The sequence below is a fragment of the Monodelphis domestica genome, chromosome 4 (assembly GCF_027887165.1).
Source record: "Monodelphis domestica isolate mMonDom1 chromosome 4, mMonDom1.pri, whole genome shotgun sequence".
In the NCBI taxonomy this organism is placed as follows: domain Eukaryota; kingdom Metazoa; phylum Chordata; class Mammalia; order Didelphimorphia; family Didelphidae; genus Monodelphis; species Monodelphis domestica.
Window position 1 is genome coordinate 94,493,218 of NC_077230.1, and position 21,167 is coordinate 94,514,384.

At 40.1% G+C, this 21,167-nt stretch overlaps 1 protein-coding gene across 2 annotated transcripts in view; it reads right to left on the reverse strand.

Annotated features, from left to right (window-relative positions):
• The window catches only part of RAB6B (RAB6B, member RAS oncogene family), a 172,454-nt gene that overhangs the window by 77,694 nt on the left and 73,593 nt on the right, over positions 1 to 21,167 (reverse strand). The gene's annotated exons all lie outside the window — the stretch shown is intronic.

Consider the following 21,167-nt stretch of genomic DNA (forward strand, 5'->3'; position numbering starts at 1 on the left):
TCCAAATTCCTAGCATAGTGCATTGCACATGGTAAGGGAATGACAAATATTTGTTGAAATGATTGAATTGAATGAGAATCAGGGAATACAGATAATAATATAGATTGCAAAATCTCATCTACTAAAAATATTAGAATTAAAATCTGGTATCACAATATATGGTTGTATCCTCAAGCTAACTGCTCAGCATTCATTGAACTCGTTATTAGGAGACACACACACATATTCAAACACACACACATATGGCATCCTTCTATATATACATATAAAATACATCTGTATATGTATATCCATAAGGATGCCAAATCTACTAGGATGCCCAATACATAAACCCATATATATGCACACATATATATATGCCCATACTAAAATTCTCAATAAATGTATGTAGTATTTATTTGTTTGCTTATTTGACATATGTATTTACTTAAATATTTACGTATGTGTGTATAGATTCTAGGATACTCAACAGGAACCCAAGTGACCTGGATTAGATTTGTTTCTACCTTTTCTCTGATTTTAAGATAAGGAAGTAAATATCAAGAAAATGAGTTGGCGCCCACAACGACAACATCCAGAGAATATCTGGGAGGCGGTGCATATTTAATCCAACACCTCCTGCAACTGCATCCATGGCTCCAATTGATTGTCATTGATGCTCAAAAGTACAAACTCAGTCACAAATGAGAAATTCAACGATTTCTGTTATACGAAGCTTACTAAGGCAGGGAAGGGAACCTCATACATTTCTGAAAGAATTTCAACCATAAGTATGGAAATGAAAAGGGTTTCCTGGGTAACATTCAGAAAAAACTTCATTGAATTTTCCATTGCCCCCCCCCAATCATTCATATTCATTGAGATTTTACTCTAGTCACACAAAGTTGTACTTCCATCATATGATACCTCCTACTTGAAAAGGCCACCTAGGTTGGCATGTGCCAATCAAGTGGAAAGAGACAAAGACAGTATGTATGAAAGAAATTTAGCAAAGGCAATAAAAAGGATTCTTTCAGGAGACCCAAAATTTTATTAGACAGCGGAGAGATCTAAAGAAAACACGCTAAGCCTTGTCGCTCTCTTTTTCTCATTTTACTTCTTTCTCACTGTCTCTTTGGGATTATTTGCCAACAACAAATGATTCTGTTACCTTCACCTACCGACACAGGAAGAGAGTACACGTGGCTGTGGATGACAGTGGATAGCCTTTCTATATGAGAATGGAGCTGACGAACATTTTTATAGCTCAGAAGGTTTTTATAGGCTGCCCGTACAGCAAAAAGAAGATTATATATAATACACAAAACTAAATAAAACCACTTTGGTCCTCTTTGTCCAATAATAGGCTCTGCTCTGACCAGAAAAACCCCAGGGCCTCATATTGATACTGAAGCTTAATAAGCTCAAGATGTTCAAAAGCATGTCAGAGTTGTTACTAGGGTAGGGCAACAAGAACTTTGCTCCAGGATGGGGAATTTAAAGGGCAGTGACAGATAGCTCTTGGGCTCCTCTGAAAAAGAAAGGACTGGTAGTATCAGTGGCTGTCTGAGAGTCCTGTGACAGTTTGGGGAGGGTAAGTAGGAGCCAACTATTGTTGGTTGGGAGCTACATGGTGGTGGCTCCACTTATAGCTGGTGAGGTCCTTCTGGCACTGGGTAGGGATGCTGGGGGAAGAAAAAACAGCAACAGTAGCTCTTAGGAATTTGATCTCTATTCTCTAGGCAAAGGAAGGGAGGTTCATCCTGAACTCAGTGCCCAAAGGTGACAATTACCTGGTGTAGACCCCTGCTCTCCCTGGAAGAAGTTGGGATTGGCTTAGGTGAGCTAGGATCCAGACTTCAACCAGGAAAGACTGAATGTCATCCTCTCCATCCCCATTCAGCTACTGACCTGAGTTATGAAATCAAGAGCCAAAGGAAGACTCACAGTACCCTTTGGATGAGCCTTTGTGAAATCTCAGAAGGCTAGGCTTCAATAACCTAGCTCGCATCCCACTGGCCTGGGATCCCACAGATCAGGACTGTAGTCCTTGCTCTGATAGCCTGATATCCTGGTCCTCAATTTGCTCCTCTGTAACATAGGTGGTTTAGGGTTAGCCAGTCTCTCTCCTGTCCCATCCAGCTCTAATAGGCTGTTGGAATCCACTTGACTTGACCTCAGCTACATTTAAACTTTAATAAGAGCTGAATGAACCTTCCTTTGTGACCCAGGGCAAATCATTTCCTTTCTCTAGGGTCGCAGTTTCTTTCTCTATAAAATGAAGGAGATGGACTAGATGATCCCAAGGCTCCCTTCTAGGCTCACATTCTATTGTGACACTCTAAGGATTTTAGGGGAGCCTGGCTTCAAGTCTAATCTCAGTCTTCCTTCTTCCCCATAACAACTGTTTGTTGTTGAGAACTGCTACTCTTAATCCCCAATCTTAGCTCTTGGTAATCAGGTTTCTTGTATCTCAAGTGGAAAGAAACAACTAAGCTTAGCAACTGGTTATTTATTGGGAATCATTAGTTAAAATTGGAAGTTACTCTATTTCTTCTTCTCTTCCTGGATTTCCAATGGTAGAACCTGCTGTCCTAGGTACTGAATGCCCAAGCAAAGTTATACCCACTCAAGGGTGCCCTGCTTTATTCTTGAGCCAGGCTAGGCATGTTGTGATTCAAACAATCAACCTGTCAACAATCACTTACCCAGGGTTTACTATGTACCATGCTAATGGTAGGGTTACAAATAAAGAAAGAAGTGAAAAAATCTGCCTTCAGGGAGCTTCCATTCTATCCCAAGCACAAAAAAATTACAAATCTAAGAAAAATCAATGTACCTTCTAAGTTTTAGATTTCTGACCCATCCTACCATACACACTAGAGCCTGGGGAGCATTTTAAGGGATATGTCCTATAGTCCTAGAGAAGAGAGGACCTGGGTTCAAATTTAACTTCAGACACTTCCTAGCTGTGCAACCCTGGGCAAGTCACTTAAATCCCATTGCTTAGCCTTTACTACTCTTCTGCCTTGGAACTGATACATAGTATTGATCTAGAATGGAAGGTAAGGGTTTAAAAAAATAAAGAAAGATCCAATTTTTCTGCCTCCAAGTTCTTTCTGTGTGATGATTACTTGGCATTTGCATAATCAGTATTTGCAAAGTACTGCTCAGGCATTGATTATCTTTCACAATATGCCTGTGAGTCACGATTATGATATTATGCTATGTTATTAATATCATCATTAAGGATGCTATTTTACAGAAGGAGAATGACAAGATCTGCATGGTGATAGCAGCTCCAAGACAGATGGATTACTTTCTGGGAAACCTGAGTAGGGCTGTGGTGATGTGGGAGAGGGACCTTTTCCCTAAAAAGGAATTTTGTCTCAACCTGTAATTACAGGGGAGGACAGGTAAGGGAGACCCAGGTGTTCTGGAAGTGAGAGGTAGATGATTTGATTCATAACAGGAGAACCAGGGAAGAAATAGAGTCTACTCCCTCATCTTGTTTCCCCCAATCCTTCTTTGGCACCATCACCCAAGAAAGGAGCATCAAAGGCTGCTTCCCCCTCCCTGAGTTATTGACTTTTAAGGAAATATAGATTTAGAGCTAGACAGGACATCAGAGACTGTGTAGTCTAACATCCACCATTTTGTAGATGAGAAAACCAAGGATCAGAGAAATAAAGTGACTTGACCAAGGTCATTCACATAGTGGGTGGCTGAGCTGGAATCTGAACCCAAGTCTTCTGGTATTCAAATCCAGCATTCTTCTCACTGTACCAGGCTGCTTCCCAACTCTCTCTGGGTTTTCCAATGGCTTTCTTTTCTCCTTTGTATCCAAAGTGACAGTGAACCACTGAACTTGGCTTCAATGAGAGGAAATTCTGGGATATAAAGTATACATTTCAAGAATCTAGGACCACTCTCCCACTCACAAAGACAGAAATCCTTCTAAACTTAAGTCAGTGCTTTCTATGAGTTGTTATAGCTAAACTATCCAACATCTGGTGGCCATCCTGGTGCTGAGTCCATTAGAACTTAGCTGGGCTAGGATTCAGATGAGAAACACACAGACTACTGCTGAATCCACAGACAAAACCTTTTGAGTTTGGTGGGACCTGCTAATGCTCTAATTCAGGGCCATCTGGGAGGAGGCAATGGAGGAAGGTTTTAGTAGAGAAGAAACATGGGTCTCATATAATGAGAAGTGAGTAAGTGAGAAGTCCTGAGAGAACTATAGCAGTAATGGCCCAACAAGCATGATTCCATGTGCCCTTGACTTCCTATTACTACCAACGGTCAATCTCTGAATAGCAGAGATAGATACCTACGAATTTGCAGTCATGGGTGAGCAGAATGCAAAGATTTTTGTATTTGTATTTAGACAATTCAGATAAAGTCAGGCTTGTTTGGAAGTTCAAGAAACCTTTCCAGGAAATCATGAGTAGTCCCTAAAGCTGCTTGCTCTTGTTCTAGGAGTCAGGAGGCTAGATGTGAAGATTTCTCAAGATTTCTTTTATTTGTAGGAGTCTATAGAGGCAGCTACATGGTACAGTGGACTGAATTCAGGACCTGGAGTCAGCAAGAATCCTCTTCCTGAGTTCAAATCTGATCTCAGACACTTACTGTCTGGGTAACCCTGGGCAAGTCACTTCACCTTAGTTTGCCTTAGTTTCCTAATTTGTAAAATGAGCTAGAGGAGGAGATGGCAAACCACTGTAGAACAAGACTGAAAAACAAGTTACTTATGATGAGTTTTTTAGACTTTTTTTTTTAAACAAAGGGCGACATCATTATTAACCTGAAACTCATTTCTTAGAAGAGCTCCCAGGAAAGAGAAATTGATATATTCCCTAGAACATAGGTTCAGTATGACAGGTACAGTTTTATTAAAAATTGAGAGGCAAATCATTACGGTTTCTTTGTTCTCTGTTCATTGTTTTATAGTTTTATTGGCAAGCTCTGGTTGTTTAGATCCAGGAAGGATGAAGACCAATAAACAAGAAAAAAATGTCCTCAGGATCAGATGTAGAGCTGAAACAATCGTTAGAGATCATTTAGTCAAGCTTTTATCCAAAAGCTCACATATTTAGAGATGGAAAGAACCTCAGAGGCCATCTAATTATTCCCACTTGTTTTATGGATGAAGAAATTGAGACTCAAGGAGGCTAGTTACTCACTCAAGATCATACAAGTAGTTAAGTGTTATAGTTAGGATATGCATGAAGACCCCCTAACTTCAGAGGTCCTACCCATTTGTACCATGATGCATTTTATAGATGGAGACACTAAGGCCAAGATTAGGCGACTTGGCCAAGATTACGAAGGCTGTATATAGAAGAATTAGGATTTGAACCCAGGTCTTCTGAGGGCCTTTTCACCATACTTTGCTCCCTCTTCCTTGTATTCCAAGTAGTCTAAGCAGGATTAATCAATCAATCAGTCAATCAAATGAACAAGTATTTATTGAGCACCTTCTAGGTAGGTTAGCATTGCACCAAATACTTTGCCCGTCATTTATGTTCCCCTTCTCAAGGATGTCACTAAGTATCAAAGAACAGAATAATATCAAAGAATTGTTGTTGGTCATTTGTTTTAGTCATGTCTGGCTCTTTGTGACCCCCTTTGGAGTTTTCTTGGCAAAGATACTGGGGTGGTTTGCTATTTCCTTCTCCAGCTCATTTTACAGAGGAGGAGACTGAGGCAAACAGGGTGAAGTGACTTGCCCAGGGTCAAAGAGCTAGTAAGTGTCTGAAGCTAGATTTGAATTCTGTCTTTCCAAATATTCTTTGTGGTCCCATTTAAGGTTTTCTTGGCAAAGATGTTAGAATGGCTTGCAATTTCCTTCTCCAGTTCATTTTACAGATGAGAAAACTGAGGCAAAGAGGACCAAGTGACTTTTCCAGGGTCACAAGGCTAGTAAGTGTCTAAAGCCAGATTTGAATTCAAGCCTTCATGGCTCCAGGCTGGATGATCTATGTACAAGGCATATGGAAGGTGCTTAATAATGTTTATTTGCTGACTTAATGACCCACTTACAAGCACAAGGCCAGAACACCCTCATTCTTTCCTCTTCTTAGTCCCTTTTGTCCCATTTAGCCCTTGACCAGATTTCCCTCTCCTTACCAGAGCCTTAAGTAAATTCTTTTGCAAAAGAATTCTCAGTTTCCTCCTACTAAGAAGTGAACGCTACTTCTCCATATGTCACAGGGATCTAAGATCATAGATTTAGAGCTGGAAAGGGTATCTGTAAGGGTGCTCTTCTAGTTTTACAGATGAGGAGGTTGAGCCCAAAGAAGAGCACTGGCATATACAAGGTCACAGAGGAAGGGACATAGAATGATATACTTCAAATCCTCCTCAGGTGCCTTTAAGATAAGACTTTTCTGCAAGCATCCTGCCAATGAATGAAAATCCCTTGTGTGCCCAGCAGGACCAGAAAACTCAGCAGAGCCCATTCCATTCCCCTCCTCCCCCATGGCTATTCTATTTATTTCCTGACCTAATTATTTGGAATTAAACAATGTGTTTATTCCCCAGAGCCCCAGGAAACTGCCTGCAACTTGGCTTTGAAGTCCTAGCTCACTGCGGCCTCACTATGTGACCTGGAGGAAATCAATTAACCTTCTTGGGTCTCAGCTTTCCCACCTGTAAAACAAGGAATTATTAGTCTGGTTATTATGGGATGTGCCGATGCCCTGCAGGGGTGCTAGGGATCCTCGGAAATTAAAATGATCTCCAGTGAAAGCAACCATGTTCTGATGGCTCTTACAGCATCCCAGCATCAACTAGGGTACCAGAGTGAAGGCTCTCACACAGCACTTAAAGATACTCACTCATAAAATATATGTGCACAGGTATTACAAATGACAACACGGTCACTCTGAACCTTTATAATCCTTTACTTTGTTGCTTGTGCCCTGGTCAGAACATAAATATGGAGGGTAGGGATTGAGTTTGCTGTTTTGTCTTTTCATCCCCTAACAAAATGCTTTCCACACAGTGGAAGCACCCATTAAAAAGTTTAGTTCTCTGAATTTGTGAAAACAACCACTTAGCAATAATCTCTGGTTATCCCCATCAGAGCCACTTATTAAAGTCACCAGCATTCTGCTTCTCTAAATCATAGTCATCCCTATCATTGTCACTCAGATCACAGTCTTCTCCATCTACAGTGTTAATCACAACAGAAGAACCATCCTAGCATTCTTACCATCTCAAGGTCACCACACAGGTGTTTTATTTGGGGGAAAGAAAAAAGTCTTTTCAGAGGCACAAAAAAATCCATTTTCAATAGAGATTGACATGGGTGGGGGAGAACTGCTGAATTTTAGTGCCAATGGAAGTGGGTATATCCAAAAGATTTAGAAAATAGTTCCCAATCCACATCTAGAAATAAAAAATAGCCATTATAATGATGATGATTTACATCTGTATAGTGTTTAGTGGTTACAAAGCATTTTCACATTAATCTCATTTAGTCTCTTTAATTTAAAAAAAAATTTTAACCCATACCTTCCATCTTAGAATCAATATTAAGTAGTGGTTCCAAGACAGAAGAGTGGTAAGGTGTAGACAGTGGGAGTTAAGTGACTTAACCACACACAGCTAGGATGTATCTGAGACCAGATTTGAATCCAGGACCTCTTGTCTCTCCACTTGGCTCTCTATCTACTGAGCCACCCAGATACCCTTTCATTTAGCCTTCATACCAACTATTGAGGCAGGAGGCTATTATTTGCCTCCACTTTACAGATGAAGCTACTGAGGGTCAAAGGAGTTAAGTGACTTGCCCCTTTGCCTAGCTCTTACCACTTTTCTGCCTTAGAACCAATACATAGCTTGATTCTAAGATGGAAGGCAAGAAGAAAGAAAGAAAGAAAGAAAGAAAGAAAGAAAGAAAGAAAGAAAGAAAGAAAGAAAGAAAGAAAGAAAGAAAGAAAGAAAGAAAGAAAGAAAGAAAGAAAGAAAGAAAGAAAGAAAGAAAGAAAGAAAGAAAGAAAGAAAGAAAGAAAGAAAGAAAGAAAGAAAGAAAGAAAGAAAGAAAGAAAGAAAGAAAGAAAGAAAGAAAGAAAGAAAGAAAGAAAAGAAATTCAGTGCCCTGTAGTAAAGGTCCAACCAGCTCACCCTAATTATAACTCTAGTGACCTCCATGCCATCATGAGCCACCAGTGCTTTATCCACTGCACCTCCTAGCTCCTCTGTGTACACACGCAAGCATGCATGCACACACACACACATATAGAGAGAGGGAGGGAGGGAGGGAGGGGGAGAGAGAGAGAGAGAGAGAGAGAGACAGAGACAGAGACAGAGACAGAGACAGAGACAGAGAGACAGACAGAGAGACAGACAGAGAGACAGAGAGACAGACAGAGACAGAGAGAGAGACAGACAGAGAGAGACAGAGAGACAGAGAGAGATAGAGAGACAGAAAGAGAGAACTGAGAGAGAACTGAGAAAGAGAGAGAATAGAGAAAGAGAGAGAGAAACACAGAGAGAAAAACAGAGAAAGAGAGAGAAAAACAGAGAGAGAGAGAGAGACTGGTGGGTAAGTGGTGATCATCAGAGAAAGGAAAGAAAAGATTCCTTAACATTAAGCAATATTTGGTAATAAAAGGATGGGTTACAGGGGGAGACTGTACAAGCTTTTCCCCAAAGAGCTTGACAAATGGGCCAGGGATGACAGCAAAATGATTCCCTCTGAAAGCTGGGAATGAGCAGGATGACTCCTTGAAATCCCTTCTAGCCTTTGGGGTCCATGCTTCTATTGTGAAACTAACAAAGTAAATATGAACCATTTTCCCAGCCTCCCTTTAATCAATGCCGCTTGATCGCAGGCATGATGACTACAAACAACACAGATCGATGCATTGAAAAGGAAGCCATTACTTTGGCTGAAATGTGCTTTTTATGCCCCCTCTGGGCTTCCTGGGGTCTGAATGCACCTTCACCAGGAGGGATGAAGCATCTACACCCAGCCCCAGTACCTTCACTCATCTTCCATCGTCAAGGCCACCAGGGAAAGGAGAGGCTGCCCAAGTCAGGGGCTGCCTTTCATCTTGAAAGCACAGCACTTTGGGGATCACTTACTGTCATCTCTGAGCAAAGTAAGGGTCCATTTCAGGAAAGCAATTCTATGCTTTCTGCACCACAGAAACCTTCTTCCTGACCCAACTCTCCCAACTCCTCCCCACCGAGGAGAAAGAGAACTTCATGTGTCAGGCATGGGGGATCTGAAGGATAGCTCTTTCTGCAAGGGAGAGGGGAGCATTCATCACCTTCAGTCCTCTCTATCACCTCGGGAATTTCACAAAAGGACCAAATGCTCAATCTTTCCTCCTGGCTTTTTCATTTTCTCTTTCTTTTCGGACTTCAGCAGAGCTCATGCCCATTTCCTATATATCCTTGTTTATGCATCAAAACATTGATGAATAAATGAGAAAACATTAAGTGCTTACTCTATGCCAGTTGTGGGAAGACAATTAAGAGCAAGTAAGGAACTTTCAATCATAGCTAGGTACAGAAAAAAGGGGATTGTATGTGATACCATGAATCTTTATATGTGCAGTTTTTTTTTAAACCCTTACCTTCCATATTGGAGTCAATACTGTGTATTGGCTCCAAAGCAGAAAAGTGGTAAGGGCTAGGCAATGGGGGTCAAGTGACTTGCCCAGGGTCACAGCTGGGAAGTGATGTGTTTTTTTTTTTAAGTATTAATTAGATTTTTGTTAGACAATCCCAATATTACCTGGTTTGTCTGCATTTAACTTCTTTCTGGCCTCTTCTATATATTTTGTTTAATGTTTCATTGATGCTCTTTTATTTCTTTTCTTCTTTTTGGGGGGGAATGGTAGTAGTGGGAGTCTCACTAACTTCTTATGCCTACTTCTAACTCTCCCACTTGTAAAAATGGAGATTTGAACCCCAGACTTCAATCCCCAAAAGTCCTTGCTCTAGTTCCCAGGATGCCCTCTAATCTCACTGAGATTTCCACCTGGGCGAGATCAAAATTTCTATTTAACTGGCTGTAAAAGCCTACTGAGCTCTTCCTACTCTGCTTCCAAGCAGATGCGTCTCTCATGATGTAAGTGAAATTGAATGGGCCTTTTGGCCCTCCTAGGCACGTGCTTTCTTACTTGTATTTTCTTAAATTCTTAATCTTTAATAAACCTCTAAAATATAATACTTCTAGCAGCAAAACTAAATTTTACCTGCCACACACTATAAAATAATAATGATGATGATAAAAGTCCTCCCTTATAACAAAAAACATAGTCAAACAAAATAAATAAATACATTGAATACTGATGTCTCATTCTGTATTTCTGGACTATTGCTGTTTTTTTTTAATTTAAAGAATCATTTAAGTACCTACTCTGTGCCAAGCATGGAGCCAAATGATTTATAAATATCAACTCATTCAAATCTTACAAGGATCTTGGGAAGTAGGTGCCATTATTTTTTTTAAACCCCTACTTTCTGTCTTAGTATCAATTTGAAGACAGAAGAGCAGCAGGGGCTAAGCAAACAGGGTTAAGTGTCTTGCCCAGGGTCACACAATTAGAAAGTGTCTGAGGCCAGATTCGAACCCAGGACCCTCCAACTCCAGGCCTGATGCTTTGTTAACTGTGCTACCCAGCCACCCTATTTACCTTTTAAACCCTTACCTTCTATCTTAGTATCAATTCCAAGACAGAAGAGTGAGAAGATGCCATTATCCTCCCTCTTTTACAGATGAGGAAACTGATAGAGCTGCAGTAAATTGCCCACTCACACAGCTGGTATGTTGGAGATAGAACTTGAACCCAGGACTTCTTGACTTTGAGGTTTTCTATTCATGATACCATGCCAACTCTGCCACTTATTAGCTTTAAGTTCTTTACCCTCTCTGGTTATGAGTTTTCTTATCTGTAAAGCGAGGGTATTGGCATGACTCCCAAAGAGTAATAATAAAACATTTTTGCCACCACTTGTTAGCTCCATGGGGCAGGCAATGAATCTGAACTGGAAATCAGGAACACCAGCTTTCAGATCTAGCCTCAGACAAAATGTAGCTGTATGACCTTGGGCAATTCACTTAATCTCTGTCTTCCTCAGTTTCTCCATCTGTAAAATGGAGTAATAATTGCACCTACTTCCCTGGGTCCTTGTGAAGGGTCATATGAGTTAATATTTGTAAAACCCTTTGCTCAGTGCCTGGTACAGAGCTGGTACTTAATAAATGCTTCTTTAAAAAAGGCCAATAGTTTAGAGGTACAAAAGGATTCATTGGTATTCAGATGACCAAGGTGTTGATCTTTTTTGCTTGACTTTGTTTATTTGTTCTGAGAACTTTAATCATTTTTTTGGGGGGGGGGAGTGTTCCAGGGAAGAATAAGAAAGGAAGTGATATCCAAGCCCTATCCCCAACCCCCCCCCCAAAAGAAAGAAGAACGAAAAAAGCATCATAGAAAAATTAGATAAAATATATAGAAGAGAAGTTAAGCACAGACAAACCAGGCAATGTTGGAACTACCTAGTAAAATCTAATATATACTTCTAAATAAATAAACTGTACATAATAGAGATTCATAGTGCACTCACAATTCCTCTTTCATATTTTCATAAAGCAATGTTTGTGTTTGTTGATTTTTGTCCTTGATAATAAAAAAGAAAATTAATAAAAATTTGTAAAAAGAAAGAATTGAATTGGATAACTTTCAGCCAGTATGCCGTCTATCCTTCCCAGGTCTGGGTCACCTGCAAATTTGATAAACATGCCATCTCTACCTTAATCCAAGTCACTGATAGAAATATTAGACAGCATAAAACCAAGCACGCATCCTTGGGAAGCCCCACAGGAGACCCCTTATCCCATCCACATAGAACTGGATAACTAAGGTTCCTTCCATCTGTAATTCTATGATCCTAAAAATCCTGACCTGAAATAAATGAGGCTGCCCGTAAGGTTTTTAATATGGTAGAAATAAGAGCTGGGTTGAATTAAAGAGGTGGTGGATTGGAATATAAGGAGCACTAAAGTTGGGGACAGAAGGTCTGAAGCCCAGTATTTATGAGTTGCGTGATCATAGGCTAATGAATTCATTTCTCTGAGCTTCAATTTCCTTTTGAGTGAAAGGGGATAATAACCCAGTATTGCCTATGAACCTTTCCACAGTTGTCTTGGTAATCAAAAGAGATTGTTTTTGTAAAGGTCTTTGTGAGCATGATATAAATAATAGCAATTATTCTGTCTTCCTCTGAAGTTAGACATAATGAGACAGAAAGAAGGAGAGAGACAGAGACAGATAGACAGACAGAATTATTAAATGCCTACTATGTGCTAAACAAGCCCTGGGGATACAATACAAGCAAGCAAGATAGTAATTACCCTCAACAAGTTTATATTCTAACTAGGGAAGACAATACTTACTGTAGAATTGGAAGGGGAGGGGAGTAAAGAATATGAAAATAGAGGGGGAAATGAATTGGAAGCCTGGTTCCAGACAAGATAAAACAAAAGGTTACCTATCAGAGCCTAGAGGCTCAAAGGCAAAGTCCAAGGTTCCAGTGGGGAGAGAGATGAGGATGATGGCCAGAGTGCTGGCAGCACAGCATTTAGATGCCTGAGAAGTGGTATGAGGACCTGGTTTGGGGCAAGATAAGGAACTGGTACACAAATCACAATTCTGGGATCCTCCTCTTCCTCTTCTTCCTCCTCCTCCTCCTCCTCTTCCTCTTTGTTCTTCCTCTTCCTCCTCCTACTTCTTCTTTGTAATTACTTTTATTTAAAAATTTTTTTAAGTTTACAGTTGCAAGTTTTCTCCTTTTCTAGATCCCCCACCCCTACCTACTGAAAAAGCAAGAAATATGATACACATTAATGTTCCTTTTCCATTCACCTGAAAATCAAATTCAAATTCTCTAAAACTTCTAATACTAGGAGACTTAGAAGTCCTCCATTCTATTTTTATGTAGAGTACCAAATGCTTTAAATGAAGTTTCTCAAAATATAGACTATATTCCCTTTTCTATCCCACCTACTCTGTACCACCCTCTGTTCTGTACTTACTCTGCACTAAAAAAAAGAAGAAAAGAAAGAAAAAAATTCCAACCTCATTTAAAGCCATCTCCTTGAAGGCAAAGATAGTAATTAAGAAATGATGTAAAGCTATTCATTGGGCACTTTAATTAAATATGCTAATTCCCTTTGAGCTTCCTCTGTTGGAGTAAGCTGGATTGACTATTCTCTATTGAGGGATTTGGGGGCTAAATTGGTGAAGTTAGCTGGAGGGAAGGAACACCAGAATTATGATTGGACACTCAACTTGTGGTCTAGGAATGCTTCATATACTACAAGGTCATGGGTGCTGATGAAATCTGGCCAGTGCCTCCTCTCTATGATCTTTGTGAATACCTACAAGATCTGTCTCTGACCTTTTCCCAGGCTGTTTCCCCTAACTCTAACCAAGCTTCCCCCATCTCTCCTTTTAAAGAGTAAATGATCAAGGAAGGCTTCCCAGATATATTGGGGGTCACACCTAAAGTCATAAATCATTTGAGTTGGAAGGGATTTTAAATATCATTTAATCTAATACAATGATACCTCACCTGTCTTACATTCCAGAGACTCCCACGATAGGTGGAAATCTGAGAAGTAGCAGCCTTATATTTATTTTTATTACATATATATATATATATACATAAAGCTTTATAAACCCTTCCCACTCTCCTATAAACCTTTTTCACATTCTTATTAACCCTTCCCACACTCATATAAACATTGAGTCAATCAGCACCCAGGATACAGAACAGTGCTGTGGTTGGTTGCCTTTCAGTCAATAGTGTTCAATGTACAATCTCATGGCAAACTTGCACAAGCTGTAGTGGTGTACTGCATTTCCACTGTGTACAGTACAGTATTAATCCGCAAAATCCAGAGATATAGCAAAAACTCTGTGGTACAGAATTAGATATATATTTGTTTAAAACCTGTGATACAGTGAAACCACAATAAGTGAACCATAATATAGTGAGGATGACTATATATTCATTTTTAAGGAAAGGAAACTGAGACCCCGGGAGCCATAAGTCAAAAAAATGCCACCAAAGTTCATAGAGTACTGGGTCTAGAGTCAGGAAGACCTGAGTTCAAATGCAGATATGTACCAACTGTGTGACCCTGGACAAGCCATTTAACCTCTTTTTGCCTCAATCTCTTTATCTACAAAATGGGGATAATAATTGTACCGATCTCTCAGATATTGTTTTGAATTGATGTGAAGATCAGATGAAATGATGGTAAAGCATATTGCCCCAAACATTGTAAGTACTACATAAATGTTAGCTATTATTATTATTATCATTATTAAGTCATGAAGCTGAAAATAGAAATATATTTGAGTGGTACCTGATATGAGCATTTCTATAGCTCTCTGAGGGACCTCTGTTTATGAGGAAAGAGGAGGTGTGGAATCAAGGTTACCTTTTTTTAGTTTCAAAAGAATGTGGGTGCTCCTTGTGTTTTTGAGATAAAAATAATGACTCTAGAGTGATAACTCTTTAAGGGCCAATTGCTAGAGAGCAGGTCTCCAGAGAAAAATGACAAATACTATAATCCACTTGGAGGACAGTGGCAGAACTAGAGAACCCAGTAAAGGGTCTGAGCTACAAGAGACAGTGATATAGAAGTGAGTTAGGAGCCGAGTTACAATAAGCAGATGTTCAAAGAACACAAATGGGCTCCTTATATAAATGACATCCCAGCTACCCCCCAAAACCCCAAAACCCAAACTGGAAAATGTAAATGCAACACCATTTTTAGGTATCTCTGGAAGACTGTGGAGAAGGGGAGAAGTACCACAGGATTGGAGGAAGGCAATTATCTCTATTTTCAAAAAAAGAAAAGAGTCTGAAAATTATGGACCATTGAATTAGAATGTTATATTCAAGGGATGGTTAGTGAGCATTTAGAGAAGGAACTAGGCATCACAAAGAGTCAATATGGCTTCATCAAGGATAAGTCATGCTAGATTAAGTTTATTTCTTGGTTTGACAGGATAACTAGACTGGCAGGTCAAGAAAATGATGTAGTTTACAAAGATTTTGTAAAGTATTTACAAGGTTCCCCAAACTATTCTTTTTTTTTTAAGTCCTTACCTTTTGCCTTAGAAGTGTTGGTTCCAAGGCAGAAGAAAGGTAAGGGCTAGACAACTGGGATTAAGTGACTTACCCAGGGTCACACAGCTAGGAAGTGTCTGAGACCAGATTTGAGCCCAGGACCTCCTGTCTCTGGACCTGGTTCCCTATCCACTAAGCCACCAGCTGCCCTCCTCTCCATTCTATTCTTGAGAAATAGATGGAGAGATATAGGTTACCCAGGAGCACTTCCAGGTGGGTTTAGTCCTGGTTGAAGAGCAGTCATGAATTGTCCAAATTGATAAAGGGAAGAGGTCTCCTTAATGGAGCTCCCCAAGGATGGGCACTTGGCCTTATACTGTCAAAATATTTCTATCAAAGACTTGGACTAAGGCATGGATAGTATGCTCATCGAATTTGCAGATGACCCAAAGTTGGGAAGGACAGACAGATAAAAAAGTGGCTGAAAGTCAAGACCCCAGAAGAGCTTCACAGGCCAGAAAGTTGGGCTAAATTCAACAAGACAATCTTTGGAAGTCTCCTTGAACTCCAGGACTTGAAACTGAATGGCAAGTCTGGAAGCTCTGATGAGAAGGACAGGGGAGAGGAGCTGGGACAAGTTGCCTCAGCCCCAGCCCTAGAGGTTGTGGCTGGGAGGAAGGACTCCAGTGGCTGGCAGTAGGGTAGCAGCAGCCATTCCTATGGGGACTATCTCCAAATCAGATGCTTTCTTCTCTTGCTGAAACATGAAAAAAAAAAAAACAAAACCTTTGTGTTCCAGGAACATACAAAGAGACTAAGGACAAGGAACTCAGTCCTGGCTGATCCTGGGAAGGCAGGCTGAGAAGATGAATGTCCGGGGAAGGTTTTCAGTCTTTTCCTCCTAATTCCCAGGAAGGAAGTCTCAAATAAAAGCCCTACCCAAGCCTCATTCAGGAAGAGAAACACAGAAAACTCTTGCAGCTAGTGCTTTTTAATCAGGAAAAGCATCTACATAAAAAAATCACTGTATGACCTTGGGAAAGAAATTTTACTTCCCCAGGTCTGTTTTCCCCTCTGAGATTTAGCATGGCATTGTGGATAGACTCTGGGCTTAGAGTCAGGAGGTCATGAATTTTAAACTTGTTTCAGATGCTCACTAGCTATGTCACCTTGAAGAAGTCCTTTAACCTGTCTTAGGTTCAGATCCATCATCTGTAAAATGGGGATAATCAGAGCACCTACCCACACAAGTTTGCAGTGTGGACCAAAAAATATTAAAGTCTGCAAAGTACTTTGAAAATATTATTATTATTATTATTATTATTATTATTATTATTATATCTATAGACTAAGAGAGTTGAGGGGGCAGTTGGGTGGCTCAGTGGATTGAGCCAGACCTAAAGATGGGAGGTCCTAGGTTCAAATCTGCCTTCAGACACTTCCCAGCTGTGTGACCCTGGGCAAGTCACTTAACCTCCATTGCCTAGCCCTTACCATTCTTCTGCCTTGGAGCCAATACCCAGTAGTGATGCTAAGATGGAAAGTAGGATTTTTTAAAAGAAAAAAGAATAAGGAAGTTCACATAGTCTCTAAAGTGACTTCTAGCTCTAAAATTCTGACTCCTTGAATTTGGAATAGAGCCATGTTTGGATGAATCTGATCTCAAGGGAACAGTAGATGTAGTAAATGCCAGAGCCAAAGGGCCCAGAATCTGGGTCACATGTCTGGTACTGCAGGAGCAGGGCATGAAAGGTCTGAGTAAGAGAAATAGCTTTCTCTTTTCCATTATGGTCTTCACGTGTGGGGTTTCTTTCACTCCCCTTCTTTCAGGACTTTCTATCTGTATGGTAGAAAGGGGACAGGAGAGAGCTAAGATTCCCATTTCTGCTTCTCAATAGCTTTGAGGCCTTGGGCAAGTCATTCATTCATTTCTAGGGGTCTCCGTTTCTTCCTCTGTGAACTAAGGGAACTGGAACAGATAGTCCATAAGACTTCTTAGAGTACTAAACACCTCTAGTTTTATTTTCTTTGAATTTTCTTCCTGTCTACCCTTTCACACACACCGATCTCTAGACATCTTTTGCTCCTCAATTATGCATGTTTTAAATGGACCTAATAAGGTTATGTGAAAATGTGGATGTTAAGGCAGCTAGGTGGCTTATTGGATAGAGTGCAGGACTTGGAGTCAGGAAGACCTGAGTTCAAATTTGACTTCAGACACCAGCTATGTGACCATGACAAGTCACTTAACCCCTTTGTGCCTCCTAAAATTTCAGGATAGGACTCAATGGGCTCTAAGCCCTTCCAGAGCTCTACCTATGAGCCTCTGACTCCAATTTACATGATCCAATAATAGGGAGAAAGATGTATTGAATAGAAGAGAATATTTGCAATTATGGATTTGGTAAAGGATTTCAAACATTATCTAATTCAATGAACATCTTTTGAAAGTGAAGAAACTAACGATCAGAGAAGTAAAGTAACTTGTTTTGAGTGACACAAGTAGTTTAGTGGCAGAACCAGGACTAGGGCTCAAGTCTCCTAATTCTCAACCTAACAAGATACCTCCTTACCAAGAGAGAAGAGTGAGATTGATGTGAAAGGTGGATCTGGAGGCAGGAGAAGCAGTTCACAAAATTCATGAAGCAATCAGTGGTACTAGGCTGTTGCTGATTTAATTTGAATTTGGGAAGGTTGCTTGGAGAACAACCAGAATACTTTGGGATCCTCAAGGGTCAGAGCTAAAGGACTAGCCTAGCTTGCTTACATATGAAACCAACTGGAACTACAAAGTCAAAATTATGAATTAGACCATGCGAAGCTGGATTCTGTTACTAAACTGAATCCCTTTAATTTGACTAACTATATAGCTTTACCCCAGACTATGCACACTAAAGTGAAGTAGAAATTTTACTCAATATGAGTCATCAGAGTCTGATTATATGGATCACTTACCTTAGATGAAAGGATTGGAACAAAACTGTGGAGTTAGGTTTGAATTCCTGGGTAACAGTAAAGAAAAGGGAAGAAAGGAAGGAAGAAAGAAAAGGAGAAAGAGAAAGAAAAAGGGAGGAGGAAGAAGGAAGGAAGGAAGAGAAGAGGAAGAGAGTAACAAAGGAGGAAAGAGAAAAATGAAAGAGAATGAAAGGAAAGAGAAAGAAAGAAAAAGAGAGAGGAAGGAAAAAAGGACAGAAAGAAGGAAGAGAAAGAGGAAAAGATAAAGAAAAAAGGAAGAAAGGGAGGGAGAGGAAGAAAACAAAGAAAGGAAGGAAAGAGGGAAAGAAGGAAGGAAGGAGGAAAGGAAGGAAGAGAAGAGAAGAGAGAAACAAAGGAGGAAAGAGAAAAAGGGAAAAGAGTGAAAGGAAGAAATAAGTGTAGAAAGAAAGAAAGAGAGAGAAAGAAAGAAAGAAAGAGAGAGAGAGAAAGAAAGAAAGAAAGGAAAGAAAGAAAGAGACAGAGAGAGAGAGAGAGAAAGAAAGAAAGAAAGAGAGAAAGAAAGAAAGAAAGAGAGAAAGAAAGAAAGAAAGAGAGAAAGAAAGAAAGAAAGAGAGAAAGAAAGAAAGAAAAGAAAGAAAGAAAGAAAGAAAGAAAGAAAGAAAGAAAGAAAGAAAGAAAGAAAGGAAGGAAGGAAGGAAGGAAGAAAGGAAGGAAGGAAGGAAGGAAAGGAAGGAAGGAAGGAAAGGAAGGAAGGAAGGAAGGAAGGAAGGAAGGAAGGAAGGAAGGAAGGAAGGAAGGAAGGAAGGAAGGAAGGAAGGAAGGAAGGAAGGAAGGAAGGAAGGAAGGAAGGAAAATCCTATCCATCCTGGATAATAGTAGTGGAATTAAGCACTAATAAATCTAGTGAAACTTCTTGTTCATTGGTAACCCAGGCAGAGATAAATCTCTCTTAGAGATAATCTAGGCCCAACCCCTTCATGTGAGGGATGAGTAAAGTGAATCTCAGAGAGGGTAACAGATTTACTTAAGGAATAGAAATGCTAGCAATTGAGCCAGCTTCTCTGTCTCCACATCCAGTCTTTTCCTCATGATTCCCCACTATCTCCTCTTTATTGAGGTCTACCTTAATCTATCCCTTGAATCTTTTATGGCTGAATGGTGGTCATTAGGTTAGGGTCAAAGACAGGGACTGTGTATCAAATTGACTTTTTTGTGTTTCAAAGACAAACATAGTATAATGGTACAAACACTGACTTGGAGGCAGTCAACAAGAGTCAATCAATTTAGGTTCCAGTCCCTTCTCTGCAGCTCACTACCTCTGTGAGCTTGAACACAGCCCTGCTTCTATTTGGGTTTTGGTTCCTTCATCAGCAAAATAAGAATAATAATACTTGCTTTAGAAATTTCCTAGAGAACCACCACACTGATGTCAGAGTATGGACATGTTATCTGCTTTCAACCTCAGCCTCTCTAGTAGTAGAGAGATAGACATTCATCACTGTACTTGACAATAGTTCTCAATTGTTAAGAAATTCTGTCGATTTTTTTTTTCTGGATTCAGTAAGCCAATGTCAATGAATGATCAATACTTAGCTCCATGACACTAGATTAGGTTCTGCATGACTAAATAAAGGAAGTTAGTAAAGACAACAGAAGAAGACGGAGGAGGAGGAGGAGGAGGAAGAGGAGGAGGAGGAGGAAGAGGAGGAAGAGGAGAAGGAGGAGGAGGAGGAGAAGGAGAAGAAGAATCGGCGATGCTCTGGCCATCCCAGGGGGTTGTTGGAGAAGTGCTTTGTAAGCCATGGGATGTAAGGGCCTACCAGAGCACAGCCTAAGCAGGAGAGGGTGATCTGTTCCAGAGTTGGTAGAGGATGCTTCATGGTTCTCCACTTACTCCTGGTTGTTTCCCTAGGACATTAGACTAAGCTTAGCTGTCAAGCAGGGTGGGCCTGGGGTGTATAAAGTCAGGTTGATGATGGATGTAGCCTCCATACTATGCTGTGAGGAGCCACAAAATTCTCACCCACCCCAAAATGCCTCCCCCATCAGCAGGTCTCCACCATCAGTTACTCTTCCAAGCAAAGACTTTGAGGGCCCCAGTTGGCATGAAAATATGTTACCCCAGAGCAAATGTTCTTAACCTTTCTTGGGTGCTGAATCCCTTTAGCCATCTGATAAAGTCTATGAATCTCTTCTCAGAATACTGATTTTGAAAGTCTAGTAAAAATACATAAGGATTTACATTACAAAGGAAATCAATTATATTGAAATACAGCAAGCACTCTGTGGCAGCTAGGTAGCACAGTGGATAGAAAGCCAGGCCTGGAGTCAGGAGGACCTGGCTTCAAATCTGGCCTCAGACACTTCCTATCTATGTGACCCTGGGTAAGTCACTTAACCCCCACTGTCTACCCCTTACCACTCTTCTGCCTTAGTACTAATACATAGTATTGATTCTAAGATGGAAGGTAAGGGTTTAAAAAAAAAAGAATTGATACTAAGACTGTTATTTTTTTAAAGGAAAATACAGAGGATTAGAAAGGAAATCAATTATATTGAAATACAGTGCTCCAAATATTTTTAAATTCAAATTTGTGATATAGTACTATATGTGCTTCTTTATCATCATGTCAAATAACAAGACAGTATGTTTGAAATATAAGCAAGTTAGAGTCGAATAGCTTTTCAAAGTAGGGATGAGCATAAATGATATTTTGAAATATCTCTGACACTGTGATGTGATTTGAAAATACCTGTAATTTCTATTGGTGATAATGTCACAGATGCTGCTATTACTCCTGCAGGTTGTTACCTCCATTCATAATTTAAGGGAATGCTAAATTTCAATTAGAGGTTAGTGAAAATAAAGATGTCATTTTTTTCCCATACAATTTCACAGACTCCCCTAAAATCAGTATTCAGAACCTCCTGGGAATCCCAATTTAAGAACCCTTGCCCTGGAGAAATAATACCTTAAGCCATTATTGATCATTAATACCATTGTAAAGAATTCATTTTATCAGGTAGCCAGGCTCTGCAGGAAGAAAAAAAATGTTGCATCGTAGAAAGAATTGGAGACTTAGTTTAGAAAACTTGGGCCTGAGGCTTGACCTTCCTTGTCCAAAGTCCTAGTCTGCCTCATTGTG